General features: G+C 45.4%; 1 protein-coding gene across 50 annotated transcripts in view; it reads left to right on the top strand.

Moving 5' to 3' along the window:
* The first annotated feature begins 2,368 nt into the window (after nucleotides 1-2,368).
* The window catches only part of LOC308176543 (uncharacterized protein), a 129,003-nt gene continuing 121,908 nt past the window's right edge, over nucleotides 2,369-9,463 (top strand). For 5 of the 50 annotated variants that reach the window (XR_013938355.1, XR_013938356.1, XR_013938357.1 and 2 more), the window contains exon 1: nucleotides 2,502-4,658. The gene's annotated coding sequence lies outside the window, so the exon portion shown is untranslated. Of the gene's footprint in view, nucleotides 4,761-9,463 lie in introns of all 50 variants that reach the window. The other 45 variants (XR_013938349.1, XR_013938350.1, XR_013938351.1 and 42 more) reach the window with 28 other exon arrangements.

The following is a 9,463-nucleotide window of genomic DNA, read 5'->3' as shown; positions in this document are numbered from 1 at the left end:
TAATCCTTACCTGTCCCCCGCTCTGCTAAGCAATATCTGCATGCATCTGAAGATGACATGGTGATGAATGGGGCACAAATGCATCTTTTATTGCTTCTACCACACGCTTGTGTTTGCTTGCTCTCTCTCTCTGTTTTTTTAAGGGACTGTCAGACTGCTGGATACAGGAATTCATATGATTTGTTCTGCAGCCATTTCTCCTTTCTCGCCTGTAATAGGATCTGCAGAAATAATTTAAAGAGCTGAAGGTAATTTAGTGTCTTCTTTACGTCTCTCCCCACACTTCCTATGAGTTCACCAGGTACCCTCTAGATGAACTAATCCTACTGTAAAATATTATTTCTAGGCTTTATTCATCTAATTTATTAACTGTCTGCAGCTTTATTTACCAGGTTCTGGATTAACTCTGAGACCAGTTACTACTCAAAGCTGCTGCTTGCTTGCTTGCTGTCTTTCATTCTGTTTATCTTTTCTTTGTAGAGGAGGGGCTCAAACATATACAAACTGTCCTGAGGTTTCACAGATATTCCAGGGAATCACAGGGCTGCATCTCATCTTCTCTAGTAATTAGTTACTGTCTCACACCTCATAGGAATCAAAGCAAACTTTCTTCTTTATTCCACTGCTCCCCAGAAAGCAGAAGGAAACTTACAAGAGCATTTCAATATTTGAAATTACAACTTTCAATCTCACCCCAAACACAGCTCAGCTCATGCCCAGCTCACAGCATTAGGGCTCACTGCCCTCAGCAGCAACCTCTCTTTGCTTGCTGGCACCCCATGGAATGCAGTGGAAGCCAGACCCATGACAGGGACCCAACATGCCACCAAAACGCAAGCAACAGTCAAACCTGGAGGAAAAAATGTCTCCATGCATTGATATAAAATAGCAGTATGCTGTCAGAAACAAAGCATTTAACTTTATTACATTTGGGGAGTTATTTTACATTTATTTCTTTTTCATTTTTTTTTTCTTTAATTTTCGGAGAGTGGTACCACTGAAACATAAGTGCTGTTGTTGCTAACATTACAGTGGTTAATGTGGTAGTATGTTTCTAAAATCCTGACTGTATTAGCTTATCCTCACTATTATTCTGTTCTTTTACTTCACAAGTTGCATGTTGCCTAACTGTGATTTACTGCATATTTCTCATATAAATTGCTTTAATGGACCCTGTGTCCGGGCTACATTGCATGGCAGACAGTGCTCTAAGGTGTCTTATGAACAAAGTTATAGAAAAGATTAAAAAGGCTACAAACTATTGTGTGTGAGCTGAGGGATCGCTCCTCTTGTAATGATGCAAGGAGCACAGTTAAGGGCTGCACGTACAGTCTTGACTTCATAGCATTTCTCATCTTGAGTGTTCAGCTGTGGAGCTCGGCTATTTTTGTAATTAAGTATTTTCTAATGGAGTTTGAGGGGATGTCTGGAAACATCCTGGAGCACTAAGGGTAGATAGATGGGATGGGGGGAGAAGTGCTCAAAGCATGCCCCCTCCTGACCTGGCCTAAGCTCTGCCAAACCTGCCATTGTGCATACATGTGTGGAGTGCTCCCTTGCACTACCCGCCTGCGGACTCACTGCTCTTCTGGCCACCACACGAGACCAGCCTTGCACGCCTTGCAGTGCTGTGTGTTTCCAGCTATGGGCCCACGTCATTGCGATCCATATGTGTGAGGCTGTCGCAGCTGTGAGCACGTGCCACAAATGAGCTCCACCAGCTTGTTACGCCTCAGTGAGGGCACACTGTGGCAGTGGAGTCATGCACTTCGTGGCGAATAGCCAGCATTGTGCATCATCTGAGTATTGCTGGCACGTGGCACTGTGTCACCAGCTCACAAGTTCATCTGGCAGCTTGCTGCGGTTGCTGCAGGACTGCCAGCAGCGCGGCTGGCAGGCAGGTAGAGGTGCAACGCCTGTTGGCAACCTGTTGGACCTCGCTCTCCAGGAAAGATAGTTTTGATGCATTGTCCTGGCCTCCTGCCACTTCTCCTTGGTAAGGGTCTATTTTATTAACATTGTCAAGACTGTAGGTCTATGAGGACAAGAATGGAAGTCTTCTTCTCGATTCATTGACTGGAGCAAATCACTTGCTAGGAAGCAAGTCCAGCTTCAGGCCTTGGCTTGATTCCAAACTGTGATGGGTCTAAGTCTATTAGTTGCAATAAAATAAACTGGGAGTTGGTCTACAGCGGGTTTCCTTACACCCATGCTTGGACACTGCAGGTTTGACATCAGGCACTAGGTGACCAGAACAGGACACACTGATGGTGCATTTCTGCAGACTTGGTCAAATTAATGTGTCCTTGAAGGAGAAAGAAAAGGATTTTTCCTGACTGAGGCATTAGCTACATCAGCTACAAATAGTAGCAGATGTCCCTGACTGTCGTAATCAGCTTATTAAAAACAGTCTGAATTTCATACACTCATGAATGGCAAATCAAAGCCAAACTATGTAAAGGAATGTTTTACTTTTCAGTGAGGATCACTGCTGTGCCTAATTTCAAGTTTTTGACCCCTGTATATTCCAGCTGAAGGAATATCAAAAGAAAAACTTTCTGAAGATATTTTTCAAGATAGGAAAGTTTTGGTTAGAAAGTAGTTGGAAAGTTATGAGTGACACAAAAAGAACTGCAGTGCAGTGGAAATTATTATGAAATTTTATTGTAATAACCAGTGCCCAACAGCGGCCATAGTGGTGTTCTAATTCCCACAGTACTCTTTTCTTTGTATCTCACTGGATTTCACACATTAAAATGATATCCTAGTCTGGAAAATGAATCAGGAACTGGACTTCCATTCCCAGTACAATGTTATGCTAGGCATACAATCTTGTATTTGATTCATATACTTGGGTACAAGAACATTTTATAGTTGAGCTCCTTTTTATGGCTTTTTTTTTTTTTATCGTGCAATGGTGGTGATGGTCCATTGAGCTCAGTGCTTTCTTCTGATGAGCTAGACAAAGTAATAAATAAATAAATAAGAAGTTTTTTGTGTAGTAGGAGTTGCCCTTTTATTTCATAAGCATCTTGTATGCCTGAGGCTAGTGCGATTAGTGCAGGGTTAGTATGCACGTGCACATAGTTTATAAAGCTGTTTTGATTAGAAAGTCCAAAAAAAAGGATATTACATTTTTATTACAAAAATGTTTATTTTTCTTCATTTTCTTCAAACAGAAGACAAAGTTCCAGGCATTCTCTTGTTTTGCTGTCATACATCAGTTCCAATGAAGGAAACGGAAGTGAATTTCCATTACTTTTTTCTTGATTAAGATCACAGACCGATGCTTTTTTCCTCACTTAGTTTCCCAGTTCCAACATTGCAAGTACTCCCCCAGCCAAGCAAAATGTCATCCTTCTAACAAGGATCTATGGCTGGAAGGAACTGCGTTGTCATTATTTATGCCCTTAGGATTCCTGTGAGCTTGATTCATTCCCTGCTTCTCTACCAAGAGTGTCGGTACAGCCTTGCAGCTCGTTTGCTTCCTATGATTTAGCATTTGTCTGTAAATTACTTTTTTTTTTTTTTTTTGCCTAAGGTAACTGGGTTTTCTATGCGGTCTCATAAACAGCTGTCTGAATCATGCAGGCTTCCCAGCTCCAGAGCTTGGCTTGTTCTTTGCCTGTGTTGGTGCCATCTTCACGTTTCTGGAGCTCGCTGCTCTTCCAGGCGGGCGAGCCAGCCAGCTTCGGCATCTCCTGGAGCTGGATGCCTTCCCCTATCTAGAATTACATCTGTGTCTGGCTCAGAGGCAGCAGTAACTCCTTCAAAAGCTTGTAGCAGCCGTAAATCAGGCACTGCCTTCCCAGCCCGCACCTGTTTCACACCCCGTGGCACCAACGCTCGCAACGCGATGCGGCGGGCCCGGGACAGCCAGCGCACAGGCCTGCGGGGCCCCCGCACCAAGGCTCCAGCACCGGCACGGCCCGGCCCGGCTCGGCACGGCACGGCCCGGCTCGGCTCGGCTCGGCTCGGCTCGGCTCGGCTCGGCTCGGCTCGGCTCGGCTCGGATCGGATCGGATCGGCCCGGCCCGGCATGGCACGGATCGGATCGGCCGCGGGCGCCGTCGGAGCCCCCCTCCAGGTCGGGGCGCGGGTCCGGCCCGGCCGTCCCCATAGCAACGGACGCTCCACGCGCTTCCATTGCGCTTCGTTGCAGCCCCGCCCCTTTCCTCTGCTGTCCAATCGCCCACACGCACGGGCCCGATGCTGAGCTCCGGTTGGGCAACACTCACGTTCGTCAACGCCTCTGGAAGCCTTCGGGCTCGAGGGGCCTTGCGCGCGGGAAGGAGGGGAGGTGGTCGCAGCCGGCACCGTCCCCGCCCTTGGCGGGTGCTGATTGGCTGTCCGGCGCCTCGGGGCGGGGTTTCGCGCCTCCCTCCCTGTGATTGGGCAGCACCGCCGTCAATAGGGGGCGGGCTGCGAGGCGCGCTTGGCGCGCCCGTTCGAGCGGTGGCGGCCGCGGGGCCGGGACCGGCGGCGCCCGGGGCTCCCCGCGGCGGGTGGGGGCAGCCGAGTGAGGGGCTGGCGCTGTGGTGCCTGCCCGGGCCCTGTCCCTCGTCCTGCCCCGCCGCCGGGCTGTTGGCAGAGCCTGGGGTCGGTCAGCGAGGAGCTGACTGCCCGCCGCGTGGAGTTGGCGCACAGCCGGTGACCTCGTGAGTTGTTCGTTTGTTTCACGGAGACGTGTCTGCGTGAGCACGCGTCTGCTCCCTTAGCTACAGCTGTGGCAGAGCAGCGCCAAACCCCGGTGTGTGATGGTGAGGAACGGCCTGTGTTAACCGCGCAGCTCGTGCAGAGCTCCGGAGAGCTCCCGCCGGTTTGCTTCCCAGAAACCCTTCTGGCCTTTGCTTTGCTTCTACGAGCTGCGCTGCTGCAAACCGCCCGAGGAGTCCCCAGGCACCGGTCACGGCGCTGGTGGGAGCGCCCGCGGGGGCCGAGGCTCCCTCGCTGCCCCGTGGGCTTGGCTGCCCCGCTCCCCCCCGGTGTCCCGGCCGCGTGGTCCCGTGGCACTCGCTGCCTTCAGCTTCTGCTGGAGGTTTTGCAACTTGGCTCGTGAAATGGCATTCGCCAGAATGCGATGAGCCTGTTATTTGAGCGTGGTTAGCTTCGGGCTGGGCACGTGCAGGTCTCGATCCGACGATTTTTGTCTGAATCGTCGGCTGAGCCATCCAGCGAAGCCGTGCTCTTTGTGGGTGACCTGGTGCTTCTCTGGGGAGACCTCTTTGTGTTTGAGTCGCATTAATAATGAATGCAGGGCAGATATAAACACAGTTGGCTTTGTGGTACTGTCTGAGATAACGGCATCGTATGTAGCATAAGTTGTTTTGAGTTTGTTTAAAGCTTGTGTGAAAACTTAGCTTTGTTTTGAGTTGTGCACGTGACTGCTGTGACAGCGAAGACTTCAGCAGCTGTCTCAGAACTGGAAGTCACAGGCACAACAGCCTCTTCTCTGTTTCTGAGCTGAATAGGTTAGAGAGGGATAAGTAGCCCCTTAAATTTTTCTTAATTGTAATTAAATTCACTCTAACTTTTGCTCTATATAGCCTTACACTTGTTTACTATTTCTCATCAATGTTCCTTATTTAAATTTGAAATTGCTTTTCATTTGCTTATACCAGCCCCTCAGGTATGCTTCCAAAAGTAGCTGAGAAGTCTTGATGTTATCCATTTGTATTTCAGAGAGTGAAATGAAGTACTTCTGGTGCTGGCACTGCTCAATTAACATTACCAATTAAATCCTGTAAATATTCTTCTACTCTTAATGTAAAAACCATTGAAGGTGGGTTGACAGAAATCATTCCCTTTCCTGTTGATATTTGTAACTAAAATAAGCCTATAAAGTGCTGCTGAATGCAGCTAGAGAGTCTATGCTTGCCCTCCATTCAAGCAGAGCAAATGCAATCACCCGTGCTCTTACCCTTCCTGAAGCGTTGGTGCAATTGAAAAGAATTGGATGGTTTGTAGACAGAGTCTGTCCCAAGTCTCAGAGTGTGAGGAAAGGGCGTGCGGTTTCTTTTTCCTCTTTCTGAACATCAAAATTAAAAAAAATTAAAAAAAAATATTATGTGGAATTCAACCACCTTTGAATCCTTAGTCAGCGCTGATGTGGGGATAAGTAGGATCACTGGTGAGGAAAAGAAAGTGGATATGACCTTGTTGATAGAATCCAGTTCTAGAAAGCCAGAATATTCCCTGTGTTTTAAACAGGTATTTCTTAAGGGAAAATATGTGGGTTACAGCAGAAATAACTGTTTAGCGGAAGTGATAAGAAGTTTGGCTTAATTTTTGGATCATTTTACTTGTGGGTATTAGGGTGAAATAGAGCTGGGATAAATGAAAGAAACTACCTTATTAGAAACATAAAGACTAGTGACTGTATCTTGGCCAGTGTTCCCATTTTTCCAGTAAGCTGTCTGCTGTACGGAGGTGTATAACCCTAATGGCTTGTTGTATGCCATTAAAAGGTATTGTACACTCATAAAAGAATGACATTTTGATCAATGCTGTTAAAAGAATTACTGTCTTGACACAGAAAAGCTTTCCTGCTGCAAGTTTAAAAATATGCCTTTAAAAGCTTTTTATTGAATACCTTTGCATCCCTCAGAAATGTGCCATTTTGGCATACGGCTGCTCTGAAGTATTCTGTGTTGTAACTTAAATGCAAGACCTTCTGTTTACCATCAGAAGGGAGCAAGGCAAGGCAGGTGTATTCACTCAACTACTGTCATGGGGACGAAAGAAAAAGCACCTTGAGCTACTCGTATGCAGTCTAAAAATAAGAACTCTGCACTTTTAAAGAGTCAAAAATCATTTGAAAGCTATTTGGTTTTGTTTTGCCATTGATTCCTGTCTGTCCCTCCAGCTTTGTTTGAGTGTCCCTTTGGACTTTGAAGCTGTATATTGATGTTGGAGGGAGGCAGGTGGTAGATATGAAAACCACAAATGTCTTCATTGGAGCTGGATCCCAGCTCACAAGCAGGTTGGCTTTATTCAGAGGAACTTGGTTTGGAGATGTCTAGATGGTTCTGTTGTGGTAATACAAGATCTTCTTAATAGCACTAAAGGGAGACTTCTGCTACAGAAAGTATCGGAGCTAGTGTTTAATCACAACTACTGACGTAATGCTGTACCTAGTTTGAAGATGGCTAAACCTACAGCTAGTCAGTTAGCGTGGTTCAGCTGAGCTGTATCTGCTACTGACAACCACTGCGGGGTGGGAACCTGAGGAATCCCCTCCGTGGGTCTGACCTCTGTTCTGGGAATTCCTTGTGGATCTGGTTCAAATAGGAGTGTTAAAGTCGTAGCTTGGGAATCTGGAGCCACGGATGCAATTCCTCAGTTTTATCATAGTCCTTATGTGTTCTTGTGAATTTCATATGCTCCTTCTGTCATTGTTTCAAGTCTTCAGTTGTTGAGCTGGTTTGTGATGTATTAAATATGTTATGTATAAGATGGATGGTTCAGCTGAAAGAGCATGGTGGAACTGATATGGAGGGATACTAGGCAAGTCTTCTGAGGCTTTTTTCTTTCTATATGTTTATGATCAAACCAAAGAAATGCATGTTCTGCATGCAATTGGTATGTCATTCCTGACATGGGATTGTCAGCAGCTGGGTGGGATGTGAGTGTTATTTAGGCTTTGTAACAGGTGAGGAACAGCATAGCACTAAATGGTATTTCTGTACATTGGATCAAAAAAGCTGTACAACTTTGTGGTGGAATTTTCTTCCTTTGAAGAAGGCAAAATGTTTAGTTGCATCATATGTAAGTAGCTCTGCTTAAGTACAGCTTTTTAATATTTATTTCAGGAAAAGGCAATGTTAATACTGTTCATTATCTGCAAAGGCAATGTACAAAGGGAAGAAGCAGAAGAGATGGAATGTGTGTGTGACGAGAGTCAAGATGCATGCCATCATAACTGCTTCCCAGTTGTCCTCCAGGTCCTTGAATTTTGATCAAGGTAACATTCTGGATGGGTGGGAGAAGCCCAGACCCTTACTTCTGTATCAACGAAACATTTGGTAGCTTTTGGGATGGGGGTGGAGGGGGCTGTTTGCTTTTTAAATGTGCAAGCTTATGCTGAGGTTCAGTGGTGACTTGCTAAAGCTGATGTTAAGTAATGTAAAAGTAGTATTCCCCTCTCTGAGTCTTGTTTTAGTGGAGAGAGAACAAGTGCAACACCAGCAAGAGTGAAGGCTGATGTGAGGCAGCGAACTGCGCGTGGCAGCTGCTCGGTAACTCCGGGAGCTTACTCTGAGGTGCAAACAGTAACTTGAAGTGTATGAAGGTATACAGAGCCTTGACTTTGCTGGTTATTGTATCCTGCAGCATACAGTTTCCCACTAACAGTTCCAGCTTATTTGCTGTCTTTGGATTTAAAAAGGGAAAGATGTTGCATATGCTATTGCCAGTAGCCTGTTAGATGATTCCTTGCTTATTTCGAAGGACTCTCAGGACTGCCTTTGTTTGGAGAAGCTATGCGTTCGTGACTTTAGCGCAGTCATTCTATATTCTTTTCCTTTGATTTTTAGGTCTGTCTCACCAGCCTGCACGAAACAGGATATTCTTCAACTATGTATCACCTGTGTTGTAGTTTTTGTTGTTTTTAACCTCCCTAGGTTTTCATTTGCATCCTTGCACTACGGAGAAATATGTGAGAAATTGGAACCTCACATCTTTTTATTAAGATGAAGAGGGAGTGAGGGCAGAGAGCCTGCTGGACTCATGTTCTTGATTATTCCCCATGCCAGCCTCCCAGGTCCTTTCTTGTCTTCTGTGCAGCAAGGGGCCCTACCTGCTGCCAGCTGTTGTGTGCTGTTTTCTGGCTAAGCCTCACTTGTGTAATTTTAGCTTTGGAGGATATTTGAAAGTAAAACTATCACCATAGTCCTGTTTACCCACAGTATCTCACTGAAGCTCCCTTTGAATGTTTTTCTACAATGACCTTTTAGAATACCTGCTTTCAGGATAGACTACCAGCCCATAAGTTTAGCTTAGACATGTTTTCTTACATTTAGCTATATTAAAAACTATGATCTTTGCTTGACTCTTCTTTACCATGCAAACTAAATGGCTTTCAATTGTTGATCCTTGTTTTTATTACTCCATAATCTGTAAATTTGTTTGGCAATCGTCTTATAGTTTTCCTTCATGCATTGACAAAACTGCTGAATAATATAGGGTCAACCTCTTGAAGGTGGGATAAAAGAAACCATTCTCTTTTGTTTTCATATTTAATTGATACAAGCTGGAAACACTTATTTAGTGTTTAGCCTCATCTGCAATTACATTTTGAGGGCTATCAGTCTCTAACCCACTTGATGTGTCATGTTGGTTTTGAGTTTCTTAATCAAATGTCATTTTTCATCAAGTCAACTGCCCTACAAAAATGTTATATCTGTGCTATTAATTAGCAATAAACTTATAATTAAAAAATCAAGCTAGTCCAAGAATGTTTCTT

This window comes from Anser brachyrhynchus, assembly GCF_964034855.1.
Source record: "Anser brachyrhynchus genome assembly, chromosome: 12".
Taxonomy (NCBI): domain Eukaryota; kingdom Metazoa; phylum Chordata; class Aves; order Anseriformes; family Anatidae; genus Anser; species Anser brachyrhynchus.
This window is presented reverse-complemented; position numbering and strand designations above follow the sequence as displayed.